The sequence below is a fragment of the Rhinoraja longicauda genome, chromosome 27, assembly GCF_053455715.1.
Source record: "Rhinoraja longicauda isolate Sanriku21f chromosome 27, sRhiLon1.1, whole genome shotgun sequence".
Lineage (NCBI taxonomy): Eukaryota > Metazoa > Chordata > Chondrichthyes > Rajiformes > Arhynchobatidae > Rhinoraja > Rhinoraja longicauda.
The window spans coordinates 18,770,385-18,797,359 of record NC_135979.1 but is presented as its reverse complement, the minus strand read 5'-3'; the positions used below and the strand labels follow the sequence as shown (position 1 = coordinate 18,797,359).

Here is a 26,975-nt window from a genome sequence, read left to right as displayed (position 1 = left end):
CATAAAATGATCACAAGTGTCTGAATGATAGAGATGACCCTATATAAAACTGCATTTTGCTGAGATTCGAGAAACAGAGGACATAGGTTTAAAGTGAGGAAAAGATTTAATAGAAACATGAGGGGCAACTTTTTTGTTTCTCTCTCGTTTATCATATTGTTTGCAGTGTACTATGTCTACATATCCTGTTGTGCTGCAGCAAGTAAGAATTTCATTGTTCTACCTGGGACATATGACAATAAAACACTCTTGACTCTTGACCATCTCCTCTCTGTTGCAGTTGCCATGAGGGCAGCGTGCATCGACACTAAGACTCTGATGGTACAGGAAGGAATTGCCTGGGAGCGCCCTTCTCACCACCAGCCTCCCAGGAGCTTCTTGCACTGGGGGGCAGACTTGTGGAAGGCCAACATCAAGAGAATATATGCACACACACGTGCACACGTGCGATAGGTGTATGGAACGAGCTGGCAAAATGAGGTAATTGAGACAGGTACTATCACAATGTTTAATGAACATTTAGACAGGTACACGGATAGGACAGATTTAGAGGGATATGAGCCAAACACTGGCAGGTGGACTTGTGCAGATGGGGCATGTTGGTCGGTTTGGGCAAGTTGGGCTGAAGGGCCTGTTTCCACGCTGTATGACTATAACTCTATCTAATGGCATTATGTTCATCTTGTACTTTTACTTCCTGACTTATTTCTTTCTAAGAAAGTATATAATGATAAAACTAATGTGGATCGAGATAAGGAAAAAACCTTTTCACCCAGACAGTTGTGAACCCGTGGTGCAGCGATAGAAGGTTGTCAGTAGCTGTTGGGGAAGACCAGACTTTTTCCAATGTTCTTAGGTAGAACAGTCGTTGCTGCACCTTCTTGACCACTGAAGCTTGGTGCAGCCAACATCAAGGCTCTGTGGGGGAGGACTACTGTCTAGGATCCTTCTGTTGATGAACATTGAGGGGCAGAGTCCAGTGGGTCACCCCTCAAACAAGGATAGGGGTATCACCCCAACGGCCACATGAATGACAAGGGTGGTTTCTTTAAAGATAAGTAATAACACTACTGAGTATGACACTATTAAATATATAGACACCTAGAATGTACAAGGAGTTTTTGGACAGTTTTTGTTTTGCATATTTTTTGTATTCTGAATACATTTTATGTTTGAAAATTAAAAAAGGTATTGCAATGAGAAAGACATTCTTGAATGTAGAGACACTAAAAATGTATGAAGAGTTTTTGCTTTGCATTTATCTTTTATTCTGAATAAAGTTTAATCATGAAATTAAAAAAAGCTCTATGGATGTGGACTTGAGAGCGAGAGGCTTGGATTGGGAGCAGATTCTGGCAGGACAGGCCTCCAAGTAGAAGGAACACCCTGGTGAAGCCAGGAGATGGGTAGAATGGGTCGCCCATGCATTTAACGTGACCTTCCATGTGAATTCTACCCATCTCCTGGCTTCACCAGGGTGTTGCTCCTACCTGGAGGCCTGTCGCTGACTGCATCTTTAAGCATTCTTTGTTTCTGAGACCATTGGAGTTACAAGGCTCCTGCAGAACCTTCCAGAATCACTGTCACATCTGACTTCCCAACACCAACCCCGCCCCCTCCACCACACACTCTCCCACTCCCACTAAAGCACTCATTTCCAGGTGGCCCAATATCAGCCTGCCTGATTCCTCACCTCCCCAAATGATTAACGGTCTCCGAATCTTACTTTAAACCTAAAAACTTGCTAGCTGCAAGCAGATGAAGCCAAGGCCTTAAAATGACTAAGGCTGTGGAGCAACCTCAAAGAGCATGTGGATGATGGGGTCTTACTGTTATTTCCCTGCATGCACACAAAATAGGAATGGTCCTTTTACCTGGTAATATAAATTTAGGATACCTGGCTAAATAAATGAATAGCTGGCTTCTACTGAAGCTTTTGCAATGACACTACTTGTACACCGGCTTGCAATTATATGACAGCTAAAGCACACGAAAAGTCTCAAAACGATACAAAGAAAACAGTCACTGAGTCAGAAGAAAGAGATTAAGTCTACATAGGAGAAATTTATGAGAGGGATCTTTGATCGTGTAGATAATGCTTCTGCATTCATGATGAATGCACAAAATGCATGGAGGCAGGAGAATGGAGTATTCATCAAGAGAGAGTCAAGAGTGTTTTATTGTCATATGTCCCAGATAGAACAATGAAATTCTTCCTTGCAGCAGCACAACATAATATGCAAGCATAGTACACTGTAAACAGTATAATAAGCGAGAGGGAAAATTCATGAGGAGGTATGGGCTGCTGGAGAATGTTCAGTAATTGTAAAACATGGTGTGGAACTTTCTGTGGGGCAGAATTCCAAAGGATAGTTGTACGTCTGTGGAATTCATCGAGGGACCGAGAACATCAAGAAGAGTTCTGGAGTCGAGGGTGAACTCTGGACGGGACACATGTGGCAAAACCTCCCTGCAGTGAAGGTCCTGGTGGAGAAGGAGAGGTGGATGTGAAAAGTGATGCTAGGGTGAACTAAGTGGCTTTATTCATGAATGGGTTGAAAGGTATAAAGGTTCAGGTTGAGATGGAGCAGCGCGAGGGTGGATGGCCTGGGTCAGCCGCACCCCGTGGGCAAGGGAGGAGGAGACGTATCAGTTACAAGCTTCACCGGTTTGTAACAGGGCCTGATCTTGTCACCTTTCCAATGCTGAAGTCAATAAAACTGACTATCAGCAATGAAATACAACACTGGGGATTGCATGTCTGGTGTGTGTAAAACAAGCACGGGGCTCTACTCCTGATGTCAAACATGCAGCTATGACAGCTGTGAGGACTAATGGTAGAGTGATGGAGGTCTAGAAATTCATCCCCAATCTTTAACGCTAAGTGCATTACATCGTAATACAAGCACATTCTACTCTGCCTCCAAATTCATTTCATGGACGTTATTGGCATGAATTTTGAGGTTAGTCTAAATGCCAACATTGGTCCAACCACCAACATTGGTCCAACCATGGTGATTCTATGGCCAAGAGGGATCCACAAAGCTTCTACTTCCTCAGAAGACCAAGGAAATTGGTTATGTCTCCAATGACTCTCGCAGATTTCTAAAGAAATTCTTGATTAGTGAGGGTGTCAGGAGTAATGGGGAGAAGGCAGGAGAATGGGGTTGGGAAGGAAAGATAGATCAGCCATGATGGAATGGCAGAATAGACAATGGGCCAAATGTCCTAATTCTACTCCGATAACTTATGAACTTATGAAATGCATCTTGAAAAGCATCCGATTGGGATGCATTGCAACTTGGTATTGCAACTGCTCTGCTCAATACACCAAGCTTTGCAAAGAAATGCAGAGATGAGGAAGTGCAGAGTTTGATTAACAAAAAAAGATACAAAGTACTGGAGTAACTCAGCGAGTCAGGCAGCAACTCTGGAGAACATGGATAGGCGAAGTTTTGGGTCGGGACCCATGTTCAGTCCAGCACTTTGTGTCACAAATTGCAGAAAGTTGTGGATGCAGCCCAATCCATCAGGCAAACCGATCATTCCTTTCCCACTACTAACTTTGATGCCATCTACAAGTCACGCTGCCCCGGGAAAGCAGTTAATGGAATCAGCAACAAACTACACTCCGACATTCCCATTTCCCTCCTGTCCCAACAGGCAGAAGATTCAAATGCTTGAAACCATTTTTCGCCAGGCTCAAGAACAGCTTCTACCTCCTATTATCACACAGTTGAATGGATTCCCTCGTGAGCTAAGGATATAGTGCTGATCTCTCAATCTCCCCCACACAAAATGCAAATCAATGAAATCACTGTCTGTTTAAACCATAAAACATTTTAATCAACAGAAGGATTCTTTCAATAAATAGTTTAGAGTCAACACAATCTGGAACATCAAAGTTTTTCTGCCTCGCAAAGCGAAGAGCAAATTCAGTCAACTCTTGGTAGTTTCTACTTACCTCTATGATCTTCTGAACTGTCATTACTTTAGAACTAACCTTAGGAATTCTAATGCAATTTGACCACAGGATGACAAACCAATTATAAACATCTTTATCCTCGCAACAAGGAAATACTCTGCAATGAATTACAAAGTACACATCTTTCACAATTTTTTAATATGTGCATGTTTGAGGCAAATAGAACACTAACAACCCAAAAAAGAGTTGGTGGAGTCTCTTGAATGATTAACATTGGTTGGCTGCGTAGGCCTCTTCAACATACAAGGAGTAGTGCAGAACTGAAGTCACAAAGATAGACACAAAGTACTGGAGTAACTCAACGGGTCAGCTAGCATCTCTGGAGAGAATAGATGGGTGACGTGTCGGGTCGGGACCCTTCTTTAGATATAGAAACATAGAAAATAGGTGCTGGAGGAGGCCATTTGGCCCTTTGAGCCAGCACCGCCATTCATTGTGATCATGGCTGATCATCTCCAATCTGTAACCTGTGCCTTCCTTCTCCCCATAATCCTTGATTCCACTAGCCCCTAGAGCTTTATCTAGCTGTCTGAAGAAAGGTCTCAACCCGAAACACCACCTATCCTTTTTCTCCAGAGATGCTGCCTGACCTGCTGAGTTACTCTAGTACTTTGTGTCTATCTTTGATATAAACCAGCATCGGCAGTTCCTTGTTTCAACTGGAGTAACAAGGATGTTAGTCGCTCTGGAAAAGATGCACACATCTGTTGGGTCTTTACTCCAACAGAGAGCTTGATGGTTACTTTTACTGACAGAAAATTGTAATGGAACAGCCCCTTGTGAAAATATAACATGCTCTGAAACAGCGGCATGGAGATTGTTACACTCAATAGAGCGATATTCTCATGAATTTAATGTGCTGAAACACTAAGACATTAAATAGGATAGCAAGCGTGTTTTATTGTTTGTCTGTTCCTGTCTTGAATGTTAGCGCCAAGATTCTAGGCGCTTGCCTGAGCCTCCATCTTGAATGTTAGTGTAACAGATGGGATTCTAGGTGAGAAACCAAGGAATGTGATAGTTTAGTTATTATACCATCTGGAAGACTAACCTTGAGGCTAAAGACACGAGTTAAAATCCCACCACTGCACAAAAAGATATTTAAGAAGTCCAAAATTTAAACAAAAATAGCCAGGCTGTCGTAGATATCCATCTGCTTCACTAATGTCCTAAGAGGAAGGAATCTTTTTCACTCATTGTTGTGAAGCTGTGGAACTCTCTGCCTCAGAAAGCAGTGGAGGCCAATTCTCTCGATGCTTTCAAGAGAGAGTTAGGTAGAGCTCTTAAAGATAGCGGAGTCAAAGGAGATGGGGAGAAGGCAGGAACAGGGTACTGATTGTGGATGATCAGCCATGATCAGGGTGAATGGCCTACTCCTGCACCTATTGTCTATTTACCTAGTCTTTACCTAGAAATGTGGACGATATTTAACTTCCTTCTGAAATAATCTATCAATGTAATCAAAATAATATCACAAATTAATCATGTTATCACAGCCAGACTGTCCATTCAGCATTCATCTAGCCACTGTATTAATAATGACAAACCTAGTCTCGTTGCAAAGTCATCCTCTGTAAGGTTTGAGAACATCTGTCCCAATAGTGCTATATAACCATGACAAAGTGGCCCGGTTCTTCTCAATATTGAAATCAGACTTATTCTCATTGTATCTGTTCAAGTAAGGGCCAGGAGACCACCTATGACCCATTCTTTACTGATAAACCATTACCCTTCCATGTTGACTACCAATCAGCCAAACACACTGGAACTTCAGTGGGAAAAGGACTTTATTGTCCACATCTGAGAGTGACTCAGTAATATCAACAGTGACCAAAGTGGCTGAGATCAGAAGGATGTCTCTGCCTGTGCCAGATAATGTTCAAATCAATATGGGGAAATAACCCTTCTTGACCAAGGGCTCAATGTTCTGCCTGCTGCAGAGACAGCTATTGACAAGAGTAGTTCTTGGGGTCCACTCAAAACTTAACTGGAGCTGCCTTATAAAGTACTGGACACAAGAAGAGGTCAAAAGCATTGATGAGCAACTGCCATTCTACATTAAATGTGTTAGTCTCTGTGCGAGTATTCTCCACTTACCCAGACGAGGGCAGCTTCAATAATACTCAATGCCAACACTAACAAACTCAACACAACCTTTTTGATTGACCAGTTTAAACAGTCACCACTTTAAACAGTCACCCTGACAGTGTGAAGGGTCCTGACCCGAAACATCGTCAGTCCACATCCCTCCACAGATGCTGCCTAACCGGTCGAGTTCCATCAGCAGATTGTTTTTTTGGCAAAGGATACACTGTACACCATCTACAAAGTGCACTGCACTGCACCAAAATCACTCAGGTATTTTGACAGCACTTTTCAAATCCTCTACCACTCAGGACAAGGGCAGAAGTTCTTGATGTATGGAAATGCCACCACCTCCAAATACTACACTATCCTGAGGTGGAACTGCACTAACGTTATTTGGCCAAAATACTGGAACTCCTTACTCAGCAATGCTAAAGAATTATCTTCACCACAGGACTGCAATAGGTCAAGAAGGCAGTTTGCTACCATTTTCTCATAAGATGGTTACCCTGTGAATGGGATCTCTCCTCTCTTTATGGCCGTTGGTGTAATACTTCAGTAAACTGTGTGTGCCTTTCAGTGTTTGAATGTGAATGTGTCTGCGTGCATCAATGTTCATCAAGGTGGTAGTAGGAATGATGGGGTCCCATCAAAGCTGTTCATTTTTTGTCAAAAGCCGACTAAATCACCAATATTTTTGTTTTCATAGCCTTGAAATTTGACATCTTCCCCTGGGCTGGCCTATTCTAAATTCAGACTCCTTCCAAATGGATTTGGAGTGCAGTTTTGTTACAAGAGTGTTTATCAAATTTTGAGAACAGATAACATATATCTGAGACTACCAATTTAGTTTGAATGTGTTCATCCTCGAATAACCACTGAAGATGTCCTACCTCCCCTGACTTTTGATTTCTCAACTATTCTCACCAATGCATTTCTACACTGTTGCAGAAAGAACAAAAGTACTTCAAAAATTACACAGCCGCAATGTGCAGCATTTGGAAACGGAGTGTAAAATGCAAGCCATTTCCCATTTTTTATTGAGTCTAGTGCAAATAAAGACATTGAACTTCTGGATGTGCTTTGGATAATTTCTGGCTATACAAATCTGTAAAACAGTTTTATAAGAAGAACGGTAAACTGTGTGTTTACACAGTAAACCGGTATTAATTCCTGTTTTAATTTCCGTTTTTTTAGAAAATAACTTTTACTGTCTGCCACCCGTGTCTTTATAATGGGGCTTTGCAAATGGGAACCTTGCAGGTGTTTAGCAAGAACCAACAGATGCGAACAATCTTTTTGAAATGAAATCTTAATTCTTACTTAGAAAGCCAGTGGCTTTCCGACAGAACTGTGCCCCACTGACATCCTTCGTCGTCCCAAACACCTTCCAGTTAAACAGGGATCAAGGGCTCAATGAAAGAAACCTGCTCTCACGATGATCTGCATCGCAACTGATGAAATCGTCAACATGTGCAGTTGCCAGGGAATGCCCTCCAGAAAACTGTCGAGCAAATCTTTAAAATCTGGAAAACTCTCTGGAAAAATTGCGCCATCAATTCTGGAGGAGTGATGAGAAAAACAGTTTCGCAGTGAGCCAGCATGGCTGGAAAAACAAGGATCTGTGCAGATGTTTTAATCTGCGATTAGAACTTGCTGACGGGCCGGATGGATTACATCGCTTTTGAACATCATTTATTGATGTTGCATTAAAAATGAGAACATAGACAGAGACCATTTCATCACTTCATTCTAGCAATGAAGCATGTCTGTACTCGGCAAATAAATACTGGCTTCAATGAGAGGCTCGGTGCTAACTTTGATATCGAGTCAGCATGGACCGAGGCAATTTAGATTGTGATTCATCTTTGCACACAGAGTACAGAATATACAGCAGTTATGAGACTAGTGGCTAGAGCGACAGGTAGACAAGAGATTTGAATTACACATCAGGAGAGAAGCGATTCTTTAAATACCATTGAATTCTGAACAACCTAGTTTCTCGCCACCCATTAGAAGAGAAGAACTTCAGACAGACTGGTATTTTATTTGCTAATCTCGCTGATCAAATAAACAGTACAGAATAATTGCAGCATATGGGAACCCCTCTTGCCAGATGCACACAGATCCCTGTTCCACTCACCAGAATTTTTAGCGATTATAACCAAATATCTGTGCCCCTATAATGAAGCAAGAAAGTCCGCATGTTGTGAGAATGGGATTCAGCTGCAAAGGGCTGCAAATTTAAACAAAGCCATTCTCCCACGAGCCAAAGTGTCATTTGCTTTAAAATGTGCACAAAGTACAAAGAATTTCATTAATTTACCTTGTGTTCTTTAAACAAGTCAGTCGTTGGAGGTTTCAGTGCAAATCACAGCGAAAATGTTGAAAATGAGTTAAGCCTGCGAGCTGTGGCGTCCTGTCAGTATAAGTGGTGGAGGCAGAGTGCTTGAGAATCGTTCAGGTAACTTTCCCTCTGCCTATTTGGTGTCAGACAAGCAAATCTAATTTAACAGAAGGTACAGGAAGTTCTCACCTGCAGCTCAGAGCAATTAAGCCACACCCTCTGATTGGTGTTCACCTTTTGTTAGTGATGAGGATGCTTTATCTGCTGAAGGGTTTGGATAATAAATCCACTCTGATTCACTGAATGTTGAAGCTGCACTTTCATGAAACTAGTCGGTAAAATATCACCACGCAGTATATAATTAACAAGAAAAAAAGACAATGTTATGCATAAGGATAAGATTATCCACTTTGCAAATTGAAAGAGCAAGACTACAAGCGAATGATCATCAGAGAGGGTAGGGGACTTCAGGACAGGCAGCAAAGATGCCTCTTAGTAAAGAATATGCTGCCAAGAAGTCTTTAGAGGCACCAAACTAATCATTCCTTCCCAATAAACGATACATCTGAAGACTGAGCTTCACCAAGGCTGCAGTCACTGAGATATGTGACCTATTTTTTAGTTTGGTTTAGTGTAGAGATACACCGTGTCCATACCGACCAGCGATCCCCGCACATTAACACTATCCGACACAGTCTGGGGACAATTTACACATACACCAAGCCAATTAACCTACATACCTGTACGTCTTTGGAGTGTGGGAGGAAACCGAAGATCTCTGAGAAAACCCACGTGGTCACGGGGAGAACGTACAAACTCCGTACAGACAGCACCCGCAGCCGGGATCGAACCCGGGTCTCCGTAAGGCAGCAACTCTACCACTGCGCCACTGTGGCTGACCTATTGCAAGAAGATACCCTTGGCTGTGCGATAGTGCTGGACTGGCCTCGCGTCAGGGGTCAAGGTTAAGGTTGAATGAATTCCTTATCACAGGATCTTTCCAAATGGCTACAGCAGATCTCTGGCCAATCTCTTAATTTGCTGCTCACCGCTGTATCACGGAGCTCACCAGGGACTCTATCACTTAAAGGCACTGGGATTTGCCTGCTTTGCTGCTATCCCAAATGCAGCCAACATTGACTTCAATCCTGCACATGTGGGCTCCCTGTAAACACCAAAATCATTTTATGGACAGGAAAGGTTTATACTCTCTCAATGTGCAGATTGTTGTGGGATTTCCTCATGGTGAGTGCTGTGTTCCCACTTAATTGTTTCATCCTGAAGGAGTCCACACTGCCAGACGTTCCAGTGGTTGGCAATGCCTTGGGAGGAAGGTGTCGATTGCTCGCGGGTGTGGAGAGAGAAAGAGGGGGTGGAGTAAGGTCATAAGGTCACAAGTGATCGGAGTAGAATTAGGCCATTCGGCCCATCAAGTGTACTCTGCCATTCAATCATGGCTGATCTATCTCTCCCTCCTAACCCCATTCTCCTGCCTTTCCCCCATAACCTCTGGCACCTGTACTAATCAAGAATCTATCTATCTTTGCCTTAAAAATATCCACTGATTTGGCCTCCACAGCCTTCTGTGGCCAAGAATTTCACAGATTCACCACCCTCTGACTAAAGAAGTTGGTTGTACCATCTACAACCCTGGGCCATCACACCATTATACTGCCCAACCACATCAGCAGAGCACACATTGAACAAGGGCTATGCAAGTACCAGCATAATTAGAGATAATGAAAGAGAATGATATTGGTCCCCTAAAAATAAGATTTATTTTTGTCTGCACTGATAATGCTGGGGATGGATGCACCTAGAAACATAGAAAAATATGTGCAGGAGTAGGCCATTCGGCCCTTCAAGCCAGCACCACCATTTAATATGATCATGGCTGATCATCCAAAATCAGTACCCCGTTCCTGCTTTTTATTCATATCCCTTGATTCCCTTAGCCCTAAGAACTAAATCTAACTTGAACACATCCAGTGAATTGGCCTCCACTGCCTTCTGCGGCAGAGAATTCCACAGATTCACAACTCTCTGGGTGAAAAAGTTTTTCTTCATCTCAGTCCAAAATGGCCTACCCCTTTTTCTTAAATTATGACCCCTGGTTCTGGACTCCCCCAACATCGGAAATATTTTTCCAATCCTTTAAGAATTTTATCTGTTTCTATAAGATCCCCGCTCATCCTTCTAAATTCCAGTGAATACAAGCCCAGTCAACCCATTCTTTCATCATATGTCAGTCCCGCCATCTCGGGAATTAACCTGGTGAACCTACGTTGCACTCCCTTAATAGCAGTAATGTCCTTCCTCAAATTAGGAGACCAAAATTGCACACAATACTCCAGGTGCCCTGTACAACTGCAGTAGGACCACCATGCTCCTAAACTCAAATCCTCTCGCAATGAAGTCCAACATGCCATTAGCTTTCTTCATTGCCTGCTGTACTATTTTCTATGTATCTATAGACAATAGACAATAGGTGCAGGAGTAGGCCATTCGGCCCTTCGGCCCTTCGAGCCAGCACCGCCATTCACCGTGATCATGGCTGATCATGCACAATCAGTACCCCATTCCTGCCTTCTCCCCATATCCCTTGACTCCGCTATCATTAAGAGCTCTATCTAACTCTCTCTTGAAAGCATCCAGAGAATTGGCCTCCACTGCTTTATGAATCAGAAAATTCCACAGCTTCACAAGTTTTTCCTCATCTCCATTCTAAATGGCCTACCCCTTATTCTTAAACTGTGGCCCCTGGTTCGGGACTCCCCCAACGTCGGGAACATGTTTCCTGCCTCCACCATGTCCAATCCCTTAATAATCTTATATGTTTCAATAAGATCCCCTCTCATCCTTCTAAATTCCAAAGTATACAAGCCCAGTCACTCCAGTCTTTCAACGTACGACAGTCCCGGGAATTAACCTCATGAACCTACGCTGCACTCCCCCAATAGCAAGAATGTCCTTCCTCAATTTCCATACATCACAGAAACAGGCCCACTGAGGCTCTGCTGACCATCAACCACTCACTAATCCTACATTAATCCCAAGTTTTTATTCTCCCCACACAACAGATTGTACCACTCATTTACACAAAGGCCACGCACTTTTGTCAAGTGACACGATGGATCAGCAGTAGATTTGCTGTCTCACAGCACCAGAGACCCTGGTTCGATCCTGACTATGGGCGCTGTCTATACATAGTTTGTACCTTCTGCCTGTGACTGCGTGGGTTAACCTTGGGTGCTCTGGTTTCCTCCCACACTCCAAAAATGTACAAGTTTGTAGGGTTAATTGGCTTTCGGTAAAGATTGTAGCGTAGGACAGCGCTAATGCATGGGGACCGCTGGTTGCCACGGGCTCAGTGGATCGAAGGACCTGTTTCCATGCTGTATCTCTAAACTAAACTGAACAAAACGAATGTGGGAGAAAACCAGAGCACCCGGAGGAAAACCCACAAGATCACAAGGAGAATGTGCAAACTCCACACAGACGGCACCTGAGGTCAGGTTTGCACTCCAGATTTCTGGTACTGCCAGCTGCACCACTGTTCAGGGCTGTACTGCACTGAATACTTCTGAATGACCCTCGTTCCAGGCAAGATTTCAACTTGCTTTCATATAACTGCTTTAACCTTGTTGCCTCGAAAATCAAACCAGGTCCAAAGTGACAAATACTTCAAAGTAGCATACGTCAGAAGCAGTATAGTGACTGCAGTCAATAATCTGTGCAATGTTTACTGGTACCACTTGGATATGAGTACCAGTACATCATACCCAAGCAGTATCAGTATGTCTGTTTCCACAAACTGCAGGAACAGCACCTCCTATTCCACTTGGTAGCTTACAACCCAACGGCATGAACATTGAACTCTCCCCCCTTCCCCCTCTCTCTTTTCTGTGGAATTCTCTGCCACAGAAGGCAGTGGAGGCCAATTCACTGGATGTATTCAAGAGAGAGTTAGATATAGCTCTTAGGTCTAACAGAATCGAGGTATTCTGGGGAAATAGCAGGAATGGGGTACTGATTCTGGATGATCAGCCGTGATCATATTGAAAGGCTCAAAGGGCCTACTCCTGCACCTACTTTCTATGTTACTATGTGTCTGTGTTTCTGTGCTCCCAACCTGCAGTGTGAACCCATTTTTTCCACTTGGGAAGTGGAGAACTTCAACTCTTGCACCCTTCCCATCACCTTCGACATATATATCCCTCCACATCTCTTAACCTTTCACTCCTCTCCACCCTTTTGTCACCATTTCACCTCTAGCCTTTGTGCAAGCATTTGCCAATTAAACCACGCTCATTTATATCCACCCACAACGATACATTTAAAATCAGCTCATTGGAGCCAATGAGGTCAACAAAGCTTGGCGTATTGGGCAAATCAGAATCAGAATCAGAATAACCTTTATTGTCATCCAAAAAAAACAAGTCTTTTGGACGAGATTTTGTCACCCACAGTCCAACAATAAGAGCAATAAAAATAAGCAATAACACACACAATCACAAACCAACACAAACTAACACAAAACAAAAAAAAGAAACATCCATCACAGTGAGTCTCCTCCAGTCACCTCCTCACTGTGATGGAAGGCCAGAATGTCTTTTCTCTTCCCCTGCCGTCTTCTCCCGCGGTCAGGCTGTTGTAGTTGCCACGTTCCAGGCCGCGCCGGACGGTGATGCTATTTGGTGTGAGTTAGAATGTGGGCAGCAGGTTTTTGGAAAGCTTAAGTTTATGAATGATGGAAAATAGGACACGGTGGAATATGGGAGTTGTCACACAAGAACATTGAAATACTCTGCTCTTGAAATAACAAGAGCACGTGAAGTACATGCATTTTTTGTCTAGATTGCATTAATTCATAGGATACAGCCATCACTGACGATGCCCACATTTAATGTTCTTCTCTTATTGCCTTTGAATGAAGGTGAATCTGTTCAGACACCACTACATCAGAGACACAAATAGGCCTGACGAGGCAAGAATGGCAGATTTCATACTCTGAAAGGCATTAGTGACAGACAATAGACACAAAGTGCTTGAGTAACTCAGCGGGACAAGCAGCATTTCTGGAGAGAAGAAATGGGTGACTTTTTCTGGTCGAGACCCTTCTTCAGACCAGATGTGTTAATACTACAATCTGGTAGTTTCATGGCCACTATTTCTGTGTTTTCTTTTAAATTATAGGTTTAATTATATGAATTTAAATTCCTTATTTACAATATTAGGATTGAAGACGTCTCTGAATCGCTGATACCACCCTCTAGAGAGTAGTAATAAATCACATGTGAAACTGTGAAGACAGACGGAGGTGACCTCAGTAGTGAACTAACCCACACCAAACTGCCTCATGTTACACCATGATCCCCCTGCCCCACAATACCTCAAGCCTGATCCAAATCACCCTTTCCTTGACAATTCAAGAGCTGTTCAAAATGCATTTGCCTCAGGTGACATATTCAGATTCATCTCCCAGTTTGTGTTTGCCTTAGTGGATTGTGCGTGAGATATTTTTGGCTGTTTTCGGTAGAAGGTTGGGCTCGTGCGTTTCCAGTCCCCTGAGAAGGACTTGTCGAAGGACGGAAAAATCCAAGGGCAACCCAACTCACGGTGCTTCCATCGGCAATCTATCGATCGGCCACTAACTCAGACCAGGAAAATCCTGGGGACTGTCCCTGCCTAAAAACCGTCACCAAGGGGGAGAGAACTGGTAAAGATGAACTTCAAACATTGAATAAAACATTCCTGCAAGAAGTTTTTAAACATTAGTACTGCACTTTTGCTTTACTGTGTTTTAATGCTTTGAATTAAAGCATTTAGACTCTTTGAATTATTTATTTTGCAATAAATGTAATAATTATTTTATGGTTAGTCTACGTCTTCAAGCCTGAGTCTGAAGAAGACTCCCGACTTGAAACGTCACCTATTCACGTTCTCCAGAGATGTTACCTGACACACTGAGTAACCCAACACTTTATTTCTTTTTATGTAAACTAGAACCTGCAATTACTTGTATCTCTTTGTATTTTTTCTGTTGCTCATCATAATGCTGTTAAGTATTAGTTTCTGCTAATATGAAGTTTTCTTCCTTCAGCCTGTGAAGGCAATATTACTACAGTGATGTGTAAACTTTGTCACAACACACTATGTATGGAGAAACATAGATATAAATTAAAATATATTCTATGAAAATGTTTGAATTGGGCAGTAAAATATTGGAGAAGCCACTCCAGCCCCTCCTGTTAGATATTCTTATAAGATTTATTAACATTACACTGCAATTCTTAAAATCAATGATCTTTGTAACTTCAGACGAACATTTGAAAGTTATCGTATTTCCATTTTAATTTTAGGGGAAGAAAACTGAAACCGTTGCTTTTGCTTCCCGTCACAAAGACCTTTCTGTTGTCACCAACTGAGTCCATCACCCTGACCATTGTCTCAGTCTGACGCTGACTTGGCATTCCGTATGACCCTGAATGAGCTTCTCATTCTATATCTGAGAATCCACAGTGTCATAAAATGGGAAAGGGGCTCACAGGTAGTCCATGAACCAAGGGCGGCACGGTGGCACGGTGGCACGGTGGCCGAGTTTCTGCCTTACAGCGCCAGAGACCCGGGTTCGATCCCGACTACGGGTGCTTGTCTGTACGGAGTTTGTACGTTCTCCCTGTGGCCTGCGTGGGTTTTCTCCGAGATCTTCGGCTTCCTCCCGCACTTCAAAGATGTACAGGTTTTGTAGGTTAATTGGCTTGGTATAAATGTAAAATTGACCCTAGTAAGTAGGATAGTGTTAGTATGCAGGGATCGCTGAAGTGAAGTGGCCAGCGCAGACTTGGTGGGCCGAAGGGCATGTTTCCGCGCTGTATCTCTGAACTAAATGAATATGTAAATTATTTTGCCTATCTTCACGAATCCCATTTGCCCACATTAGAACCATACCTTTCTATGCCTTGATTATTTAAGTATCCATCTAAATCCTTCTTAAATACAGTATTTCAAGTCAAGTCAAGTCAAATTTATTTGTCACATACACATACTCGATGTGCAGTGAAATGAAAGTGGCAATGCCTGCGGGTTGTGCACAAAAAGAATTACAGTTACAGCATATAAATAAAGTTAATAAGTTACTAAACATAGCACAAAAAGTGTCGACAAAAATTTAGTCTCTGGGGTTATAAAAGTTGACAGTCCTGATGGCCTGTGGGAAGAAGCTCCGTCTCATCCTCTCCGTTTTCACAGCGTGACAGCGGAGGCGTTTGCCTGATCGTAGCATCTGGAATAGTCCGTTACTGGGGTGGCAGGGGTCCCTCATGATCTTGCTTGCTCTGGATCTGCACCTCCTGATGTATAGGTCCTGCAGGGGGGCGAGTATAGTTCCCATGGTGCGTTCTGCCGAACGCACTACTCTCTGCAGGGCCATCCTGTCCTGGGCAGAGCTGTTCCCAAACCAGACTGTAATTGTCTCTGTTTCCCCTACCTCATCTGGCAATGCATTCTCGATATCAACTACTCATGTAAAAACGTGTTCCCCAGGTTCCCTTCATAACTCCTTCTTCTCATGGTAAACTTAAGCATTCTTGTTTATTTGATATCTCCACCATGGAGATTTTGATTATCCTATCCTAACCTCTCGTAATCTAATATATTTCTATCAGGTGTAGCGACCATAGAGAATGGTCCGGGTCGTCGAACCCTCAGATTGACCAGCGAGGTCACGTGTGAACGCGACCATGGGGATTGGTCCAGAGAGCGACATCGCTGATTGGCCAGCGTGGTCATGTGCGCTTTTGGCGCCCGAAAGTTCCAGTTCGGCGAAGTCTTCGAAGAAGACAGTAAGTTTTTGATGGTTGTCCTTTACCTTGTTGTTTAACTCTGTATTCGAATATTGCGGCTGCAATAAACTTCTTCTACAACCAACAAGTTTTCGGACTCGCCATACAGGTTCCTTTTCAACCTACTTCACTGCAGGAAAAACTAAATCCAGCCTATCCAAAATCTCCTCATAACTAAATTCAATAACTCCAGGTAACATCCTAGTGCATCTCCTCTGCACTTTCTCCAGCACTGTTTTCAATCTCCAAGAGCTACATCCACCCAACCTGGCTTCACCACTAAAAATTAATCTGTTGCTGGAAGTCTCATCCATGCTTTTCTTACCAGAGATTTGAGTAGATAATTGTCTTCCTAGCCAATCTTGCAGCTCTCATCCTTTATAGATTGACCATCTGAAACTACGCTGATTTGGAATGTGTTCCTTTAACCCATCATTCATATATTACCTCCCCGACAAATAACATTTCAAATGTTCATCTTTGTTTGATCCTCTCATCCACAAATCCTCTCATCCCCTCCACCTCCAAGTAGCCTCCAAGTGCAACTCCCTGCATTCAGTTCATTTTGGCGCTTGAAAAATTCCAAATTTTCATTGCTCTACGATTGGCAAACAAATGCTAATACGCACAAACATATCCATTTGAAGGATTAGTAGCCCAATCAGCCTCTTGATTCTAGTTTAGAGATACAGTGTGGAAACAGGCCCTTTGGCCCATCGAGCCCATGCCGGCCAGCAATCACCCGTGCACTAGTTCTATCCTACACACTCAGGACAATTTACAGAGGCCGATCAACCTACAAACCTGCACGTCTTTGAAATGTGGGAGGAAACTTGAACACCCGGAAGAAGGAAAAGGGAGAAGGAACAAACTCTGTACAGCTAGCACCTGTAATCAGGATCGAACCTGGGTTTCTGGCGCTGTGAGGCAGCACCACTATGTCGCCCTTCCATTTCTTCTACCATTTAATAAATCATCCCAAATTTGATTCCAATCTCAATTCCACGTTCCTGTCTACCAGCGATACCATTTACCTCTTTGCTCATCTGTCTACTTTCATCTTAAGAATATGCAATCCCCCTGCTTCCTTTGAGGAAGGCAGTTCCAAAGGCTCACAATCTCCTGAGAGAAGAAAAAAATGTTGGTTCACCTCTGGCTTGAATATATAATCTCGTCTTCATTAAAACCTGGAGACATCTCTGCAAATCTCACTGACGTTTTAGGTCTCCCTTTCTTTAAAACCCAACTCTTTGACTAAGCTTTCTGTCGCTGTTCTATTATCTTACGTGTAAAATGAAGAACCTCATGAGGTTTTGTTATGTTAAAGGCATTGCTCAAATGCAAGTTGTGGGTCTCGTCCTGAAGAGGCAATTTTTCATTCAAAAGAATCTGTTATGCGTGAATATACAATTAGTTGGTCACCATATGCGAATGCTGTGTGTGTATGTTCAGTGCGTTTCTGTCCGATCACCATCAGCATTGGTGGTGAGAGGGGCAAGATTTAATAGGAACCTGAGGGGCAACGTTTTTACTCAGAGGGTGTTGAGTGTGTGGAACGAGCTGCCAGAGGAGGGAGTTGAAGCAGGTTGTATAACACCATTTAAAGGTAAATTGAGCAGGTGTGTGGATAGGAAAAGTTTGCAGGGATATGGGCTAAACTTGGGCAAATGGGACTAGATAAGATGGGGCATTTTGGTCGGCATGGACGAGCTGGGAAAAAAGGCCTGTTTCCGTAACTCTATGACTCAATTGGTAAATTCAAACTGAAGTGTTTAAAGTTTTGTGTTATACCAAAATCCATAATTGTTTCCGTCGGAATATTTGCTCATTTCCTTATCGCTATAAAGATTTACTGCACCTTAATGAAGGTCTCAGGTTTCGATGTCTATTTCCCAATCCAGTAAACTCATTGAACTGTGATAATTGAGAAAGTCTTTTGTTATATCAAAGTCATGACATTGATCGCTTAATAAGGGGTTTTCAGAGCAACGTTTTTTTCCTGAAATGATATAGTCCTAAGAAGGTGAGTCGGCAACTTTAGTTTAGTTTAGAGATACAGTGCAGTAACAGGCCCTTCATCCCACCTAGTCTGCACCAACCAGCGATCCCCCCGAACAGTAATATTATCCTACACACACTAGGGACAATTTACAATTTTACCAAGCCAATCAGCCTACAAAACCTGTACGTCTTTGGAGTGTGTGAGGAAAACAGAACTCCCGGAGAAAACCCACGCAGGTCACGGAAGAACATATAAAGTCCATAGAACCAGCACCCATAGCCAGCATCGAACACGGGTATCTGGCGCAGTAAGGCACAACTCTACCACTGTGCCACTGTGGGTTAAAAATTGAAAACTGTATGTTATAAAAGCAAAGAATATAAAGAATAAGTAAAATGTGATGATTCATATGTGACATTCTTTCAGTGTAAATATATAATGCTAACAATGACCGGGCATTTGATATTTCCATGTGATTTTTCATTGAGATGTCTAGTGTCTAAAGCTGGCATAAAGCTGCAGGACTGGGCGTAAAGTTATTCCACATCCTCGGCCTGGGAATGTCTGTGCTCCATCCCCAAGCTCTGTGCCTAGGTCAGCAGCAGAGCGGGAGGGTCACTGACAAGATGGAGGACAGGAAGGACAAAGGGGGCTGAATAGCATGGTGTCAAAGCAATAACCTTTCCCTCGATGTCAACAAAATGAAGGTGCTGGTTATCGACCAGGATCGAGGTGGAGTACACACTCCAGTCTGTGTCAGTGATGCTGAAGTGGAGATGGCTGCGTGCTTCAAGTTTCTAGGTGTAAGTATCACCAATAATTTGTCCTGGGCCAACCATATTGAAGCCACGGTCAGGAAAGCACACCAACGCCTCTATTTCCTCAGAATGAGAAGGTAATGCAACATGTCTCCAGTGAGTCTAACCAATTTTTATAGGTGCACTAGAGAGAGCATCTGATTTCAATGCTTCAAAGGTTTCTTTACCATTATTTTTTAGTTGCCCTTTCTAATTAGTCTACATGGCTACTCCGAGTAGCCCAGGGAATTTTAACTTTCCGAGTATTTATTCAATTCATCTTTGAAAATGAGTGCTTTCCCGATCAAAACAACTCACTGTGTAAAATTTTGTGTTCCTTATGTCTATAATTAGTCTGGAGCCATTGATCTATTAACAGGAATGACAGCATTGATTTTCACATTGTGGAAAGAGGAACAAAGGAACAGTTACAGTTTGTTTAAACTCTGCCAAAAGGATGGAAGTGCATAATAACTTCAGGGTCACACTTGGTTGGATTTGTTTCAATAATTCTGAAATTCATCTCAAGGTATGTTTTATTTTACAGAGTATTGTGCCTTAAGCCCTGAAGCTTTGCAGCAACAACCAGCAATCTTCACCATGGCCACTGCTGGCATTGGATTACACATTTTCAACAATGGAACATTTCAGTGTGGTAGGATTGTCTCCAGACATTAATCATCCACAATGGCCAGAGGGACCTTTCTTTATAAATTTTGCACAAAAGCGATTGAGATGAGTTTATTCTAATACAAATATTCCAACCTCTTTGCTTGAATGGTGTAATATAATGCTTGTCTCAAGAATAAAATCAGATTTCTACATCAGCTGGCAAAGAATAACAAGGCAAAGGCAATTCGTGTCTATGGTTTAATGGATTTAAGTGTGTTGAGAGATGAGTTAAAATTTGGTGGAAAAATCGTGGATAACCCAAATGGGGCATTATAAATTGTGAAGGTAAATAGGGGTGAGTCTTTGCCAAATGAACCAACAAACAAGGTCTGAAATGGCTAAAATTGGAGGAAAAAAAAGCCAGCTAAACATGAAGGAATCAGGGGAAAGAAAATATTTTGTGCAATGGATTCTGAGAACCTAGAATGTAGTGGACTCAAGGTTATTATTCAAAGGAAATTAGACGCTAAAAATGGAGACAGTTGACTGTCTAAAAGTAAGAGATTGATGCATCATAGGGGAATATGGTAGAAAGGCTAAAGAATCAGGTTTAAAATGATACCCTTGCAAAAGCTGGAAGCAGGACTAAATGATAATATTACATCCTTGATTTCACTATTCACCGTGGGCGGCACGGTGGCACAGTGGTAGAGTTGCTGCCTTACAGCGAATGCAGCGCCGGAGACTCAGGTTCGATCCTGACTACGGGCGCCATCTGTACGGAGTTTGTACATTCTCCCCGTGACCTGCGTGGGTTTTCTCCGAGATCTTCGGTTTCCTCCCACACTCCAAAGATGTAAAGGTATGTAGGTTAATTGACTGGGTAAATGTAAAAATTGTCCCTAGTGTGTGTAGGATAGTGTTAATGTGCGGGGATCGCTGGGCGGCGCGGACTCGGTGGGCCGAAGGGCCTGTTTCCGCGCTGTATCTCTAAATCTAAATCTAAAAAATTATCTGCCATAAATCTAGTTTATTGTTGTGATAAATCACACTGTTAAATTTACAGATTAAGAAACATGAAACTGATATAGTCACGGTGTCAGAGAGCACAGAAACAGGCCCTTCAGCCCATCTCCTTCATGCCAACCAAGATACCCCATTTTGTTCAGCATGGTCATTGTGGGCCGAAGGGCCTGTTTCTATGCTGTGCTGTTCTATGTTGTAAATGCTGTCCTGTTGTAAGTTCTACTATCCATGTTTAATCTCACCAAGTTAGACATGGCCCACCTTAGTTCTTTTAATCCTGCTCTATCTCCATCCTTTGCTATAACTTTGTTAAAACGAACTGAACGATTGTCACTGCCCTCATTACATTCCTTAACATTTGCAATTTTTCTCAGTTGCCAGGATTCATTTCCTGAACCAGGTTTAGTACTGCCCCCTCTCCTGTTGTGTAGGAAATAAAACTGCAGATGCTGGTTAAAATCTCAGGTAGACACAAAATGCTGGAGTAACTCAGTGGGTCAGGCAGCATCTCGGGAGAGAAGCAATCGGTGACCTTTCGGGTCGAGACCCTTCTTCAGACTGATGTCAGGGGAGGGGACGGGACAAAGATAGAATGTAGTCGGAGACAGGAAGACTAGTGGGAGAACTGGGAAGGGGGAGGGGATTGCCCCCTCTCACGTTGGTCTCGTTGCACGTGAATTTGAAAAAGATTATTGAAGGCATGACAAGATTTCTGTTTCTTTCATGTCCTTTACTTAGGTTCTGTTCCACGCATTACTGAGATGTTGAAATCCCAACCACCATCTCCTTGTTAATTCTGCTTCATTCTGCTTCTCTCTCACTGGGAACTGCTGGGTATCTCCAGCAGGTTCTTAAGAGAAAGCCATTACTTTTAAGTGAGGAATCAATAATTTCAGTTGTCATCGAATTTTGAACTGGTAGGAAAATGATGGATTATTTAAACAAATTGGAATAATATTTATTAACCTGCAGTGTCACCACCTTCTTCTTCTTCTTGCGTTTGAGGCAGCAGAAGTTATGAAGCTGCTTCTGCTGTCTTTGTTTGTTGTCGTTCGCCTGACTGAGGTCAGTTGACAGGGCTCACCACGGGGAGGTCGACAACGTGAGCCCTGATATTTTAGGAGTCAGGGTAGAATTTAAATTTGATTGTACATATCCACGAAACACATTCATCATTTTATAAGTTAACTCAATCAGATTTTCTTACATTATATGTGGCTAATTATTTTCTTTCTTGAATAACTCCATATAAATTCCAAATAACGAGTTGGCTGAGTTTTATTTGGCTGGACACCCAGCTCTGGGCTGCAAGATTTGGCTTCAGGTTTTATTCCTGAGACTTGAGCACTAGTGTGCAGGTTGATAATTGAATACAGAACTGGCAAATTCTTTTGACTAAGCTACAAAAACGAGGCTTTAGCTACTTTCTTAGGCACTAATTTAGAAAATGAGAGTGAAGGTGCCCTGGACAATGTTTATCACAAAACAGAACATGTGATCAATATCATGAGGATATGTGAGGAGGCTCCTGCACCATTTGGTTGCTGTGTTTCCTACATTACAAGAGCACCTCAGTGGATAAAAGATGTTTTGGTATATCCCTTGGTGGTGAATGGTGATACACAAACACAGGTCTTTCTCACTATCATAGCACTGACTATAGTCTCTCCTTCCAAATAGAAGTAAAAATGAACTAAATTGAACTTCATATCATTTTGTTTCTTCAATTGATTTTAATCTTATTTCAAGCCAGCTTTTTCTCTTTCACTCCTTATTAAAGCACATCTATACTCTGCCATACGGAAATATGCGAGCATTTAGCATTAAGACATTTGGTTAGCATAAGTCCACTCTACAGAAACCAGTTGTGAACAATTATGGACATTCTTTTTTATAGTAAATTCAGCATTAGAGTCATAGAGTCTAACTACGGAAACAGGCCCTTCGGCCTAACTTGCCCACATCGGCCAACATGTCCCATCTACACTAGTCCCACTGCCTGCATTTGGCCCATATCCCTCTTAAACCTATCCTATCCATGTACCCGTCTAAATGTTTCTTAAACGTTGCGTTTAAGTTTAAAATAATTGGTTTCACCTCTTACTGATGTTTTGAAGCAGAAAAATGTTTGTTGAGTTTCAGCCATGGACAGCATCAGGTCTAGAAATCACTCTCACATCCCAAAGATGCGTGGTTTGACAGGTTAATTGGTCACTATAAACCTCAAAGGTGTAGGCGAATGGGACATTTTGAGAGAGGAGTTGCTGTGAACACTGGGAAAATACATTGGGATTAGCATTGGACTGGTGCGGATGGGAGTTTGATGCTCAGTGTACTGGGTAGGCCAAAGACCGATATGAATCTATGATTTTTTGATAGTAAGGTTAATTTTATTTGTGTCTTAGCTCTGTTCCCAACACAAGTGTAGTTTAGTTTGACTTAGAGATACAGCGCAGAAACAGGCCCTTTGGCCCACCGAGACAGCAGCGCCTCCCAGCGATCCCCGCACATTAACACTATCCTACACACTAAGGCCAATTTTTACAATTTCACCAAGCCGATTAACCTACAAACCTGTACGTCTTTGAAGTGAGGAAGGAAACTGAAGATCTCAGGAAAAAAACCATGAGGTCACGTGGAGAATGTATAAACTCCGTACAGACAGCACCTGAAGACAGGATCGAACCCAGATCTCTGCCACTGTAAGGCAGCAACTCTACTGCTGCGCCACCCAAATTCGCCCAAATTCGGGGATGATTTGTTGGAGCAGCAAGTTCTGTGGAGAGTGTAACTTTAATGACACTGCATGACTTTGAGTGTGAAGCCTTCAAGAATACACATCTGGTCAGAAGGTCGATTACATGGTGGAGTCCCCTGGGTGATCAGCAAAACTCCCAGTCTCCCAGCAGTGGCAGATTGTGTTCCTTGCCAAGCTGCTGGGAGCTGGAACTCCCAGGCCAGGTCACAGTAACTCAACTCCCATTTCAGAGACATGCACCCCATCGTTTATCTCTCGTCACATCTAGATGCCTCAGGCGAAGGGCCTCTGACTGAATGAGACCTGCAGTCAGGGTCTCCAGCTCTGTGTGGGACTCAGACTGGATGTGAGGTGTAGGAAGGAGGGAATGTTGGACGTGTGGTCAGGGAAGGAAGGCAGTGGAGTGTATTGATCTCAAAATGTGGGGGAAATTGGTGCACCTTAAATGTGGGTAAAGCAATCTGCAAGGTTAATTTTCCAATATCTTATCGATTAACCATTTCTCTGAGGTCAATGGCAGGGACATCCCTTGGTGAAGTTTCTCAATCATGAGATGGGGGAGGGTATGAAGTATCGGCCACTGGCTGGAGGCCCAGTCCGTTGACTCAGTCTGGAGATCATTATTGGACATCGTCTTGTCACAATGTGACCACAAACAATGAATGAGTCTTTCAGACACACAATCTGTGGCGCAGCGGTAGAGTTGCTGCCCTACAGCACCAGAGACCTAGGTTCGATCCTGACCATGAGTGCTGTCTGTACAGAGTTTGTACGTTCTCCTTGTAACTGCGTCAGTTTTCCCTGGGTGCTCAGGTCTCCTCCCACTCTCCAAAGACGTACAGGTTTGTAGGTTAAATGGATTTGGTAAAGATTGTAAATTGTCCCTAGTGTGTAGGATATCGCTGGTCTATGGGAATCACCAGTCGGCGTGGACTCAATACAATACAATACAATATATCTTTATTGTCATTGTACAGGGGTACAACGAGATTGGGAATGCGCCTCCCATACGATGCAATAAATTAATTAGCTAGTCAGTATTAATTTAAACAACCCAATGAAACAAATTAGAACAGTTTTAAAACAGAATAAAGTGCAAGTAGATCTGTGCCGGATCACTGTGCGATGTGACCATCCGGCTCAGCAGGACTGGTTCATAGCAGCTATGGCCCTGGGGATGAAGCTGTTCCTGAGTCTGGAGGTGCGGGCGTAGAAGGCCTTGTATCGTCTGCCTGATGGAAGGAGTTCGAACAGACTGTTGCAGGGGTGTGAAGAGTCTTTGTGGATGCTGGTGGCTTTTCTGAGGCATCGTGTGTTGTAGATGCCCTCCAAGGCTGGTAGCTGTGTTCCGATAGTCCTCTGAGCTCCATGGACTACCCACTGAAGAGCATTCCTCTCTGCCTCCGTGCAGCTGAGATACCACTCAGGGATGCAATGGGCCAAAGGGCCCTGTTTCCATGCTATATTTCTAAACTGAACTAAAGTAAACCCATCTGATCCAGCCTTTAGTGACTGGACAAAAAAAACAATCTCAAATGCCACATGCGTTCTAAATCTCATTCCCATTGCACATGTGACAATTGACTCAACTAAAGTAAACATTTCCCAACCTTAATATAGAAATGCTCATGTTTGTATTTTCACTGGATTGCAAGGAGGGAGGGTACTCACAGTGAAGAAATAATAGTTTGAAGATAGACACAAAATGCTGGAGTAACTCAGCAGGACAGGCTGCATCTCTGGAGAGAAGGAATGGGTGACGTGTCGGGTCGAGACCCTTCAAATAATATCTTGAATTGTGCAAACTGTTTACTTAACAGAGAATGTTACCGTTTTATTGCACAACTATTGTGGATATTCTTTCCCTCTGTCCCATGAGCTTCGGTACATCACACACTGAAACGGAGAGCACACATCATTTACAGGTATAGTTTTAATCCCAGCAGTGTGTACCATAGAAATAAAACAAGTTAGTTCCTTTGGAAGACACGGTACACCAAAGGCACTGTACAGAGGGGAGCTGGAATCGCCTGAAGGCCACAGTAGAAACCCCAGTGTACAGCCTCTCACGAGCTTCTGAATGTAAATACAAACAACATTTTATTGCACGCATTTTCAATGGCATTTCTAAAGGCATTAGGAGATGACATCTTTCAGCAGTATTTTTTACTGATGGTACTTAAATTGTGGAGTATGGTCCTGTGGTCAATATTAATCCATCAGGAACAACTCCGCTAAACTTTTAATACATGTCAAATAGAGCTTGTCCTTCCATAATTGAAGCTAGTTGTCTCTTACCATACATAACAAATCGGAATACTATTTCACAGCAATGCACCAGGCTATTTTGCCCATCTGATCCAATCCAGTTTATGCTCCATAACAGTCAACCCAGGCCCGTCTTAACCTAATGCTCACATTACAATTAATTTCCCTCAAATCCGTTATGCTATTCAGTTCAACTTTTCCCTATAGTATTATAATCCACAATCTAATAACTGCTGGATAAAGCCACTTCCCCTGAAATCCCCGTTGGTTTTATCAATGTTCGACTTATAAATTAGTTCTTGTTCTGCTTACCGCTGCAAACGGAAACCTCTTTTCTGCCTTTATATCATCAGGCTCTTTCATATTTCTACAGAATCATTTCTGTCTTTACTGCAGAAAAGTGACTCAGTTCAAACTTTCCTAATATATGAGGTCACCAGTTCAGGCAACACTACAGGAAATCTTTTTACACCTTCTCCTGTACCTCAGTAAGCTTTAGCAGGAGCATGAGAACATCATAGGTTCTACAAACACACTGCTTGAGGAACCCAGTGGGCCAGGCAGCATATGTGGACAGAAGTAGAAGGTATTTCAGGTCAGAACCCTTCTTCAGATCTCATTCAAAGTTCTGCCATTGAAATGGCTCACAGCTAATAGAATCACAAACAAATAGAGGTTTATTGGGCAGTAGGTGCCTACCTCTAGTCATGACTTGCTGTCCTCCAGTCATCTGGTAACTCACGTGTCCAGCGAAGATTAAAATATCTCAGTCACAGCCCCAGTAGTCTCCTTCCTTCTCTTCGCTCCACAGTAACATGGGATAAATCCCATTTGGGTATTATCCACCTTTAAGCCGACCAAGGCTTTAAGTACTTCCTCTTTATTTAAGGACACCTGGATTAACCTTATACTTACCCTTTCAGTGAATTCTCCAGCTACAACACTTATTGCCTTTGTAAATATGGTGGAAACTATTTATAAGGATTTCACCTACAACTTCAGACTCACATGCAGGTTGCTCATGTTGCCCTGAATGGCACAACGTTGTTCCTGGTTATTCCCTGACATTTAAAATGCTCATAGAATGTCTTTAGATTTATCTTCATCCTGTCAACCAGTGATTCCTGGTAACCCCTCTTAACCTTCCCAATTTCCTTTGTAAGCACTACCCTACAATTTATACACTCGTGACAAGCCTCTCCCACCAATAGTTATCTACACCTGTCATATCAGGAGTGTTTAATTGTTATT

The 26,975-nt window shown here is 42.8% G+C and overlaps 1 protein-coding gene and 1 long non-coding RNA gene across 2 annotated transcripts in view; both read right to left on the bottom strand.

Moving 5' to 3' along the window:
• LOC144606861 (uncharacterized) overlaps positions 1-8,506 on the bottom strand; it is a 53,130-nt gene extending 44,624 nt beyond the window's left edge. The window contains exon 1 of the mRNA XM_078423299.1: positions 8,397-8,506. The gene's annotated coding sequence lies outside the window, so the exon portion shown is untranslated. The remainder of the gene's footprint in view (positions 1-8,396) is intronic.
• LOC144606793 (uncharacterized) overlaps positions 1-26,975 on the bottom strand; it is a 538,285-nt gene that overhangs the window by 79,132 nt on the left and 432,178 nt on the right. The window lies entirely within an intron of this gene.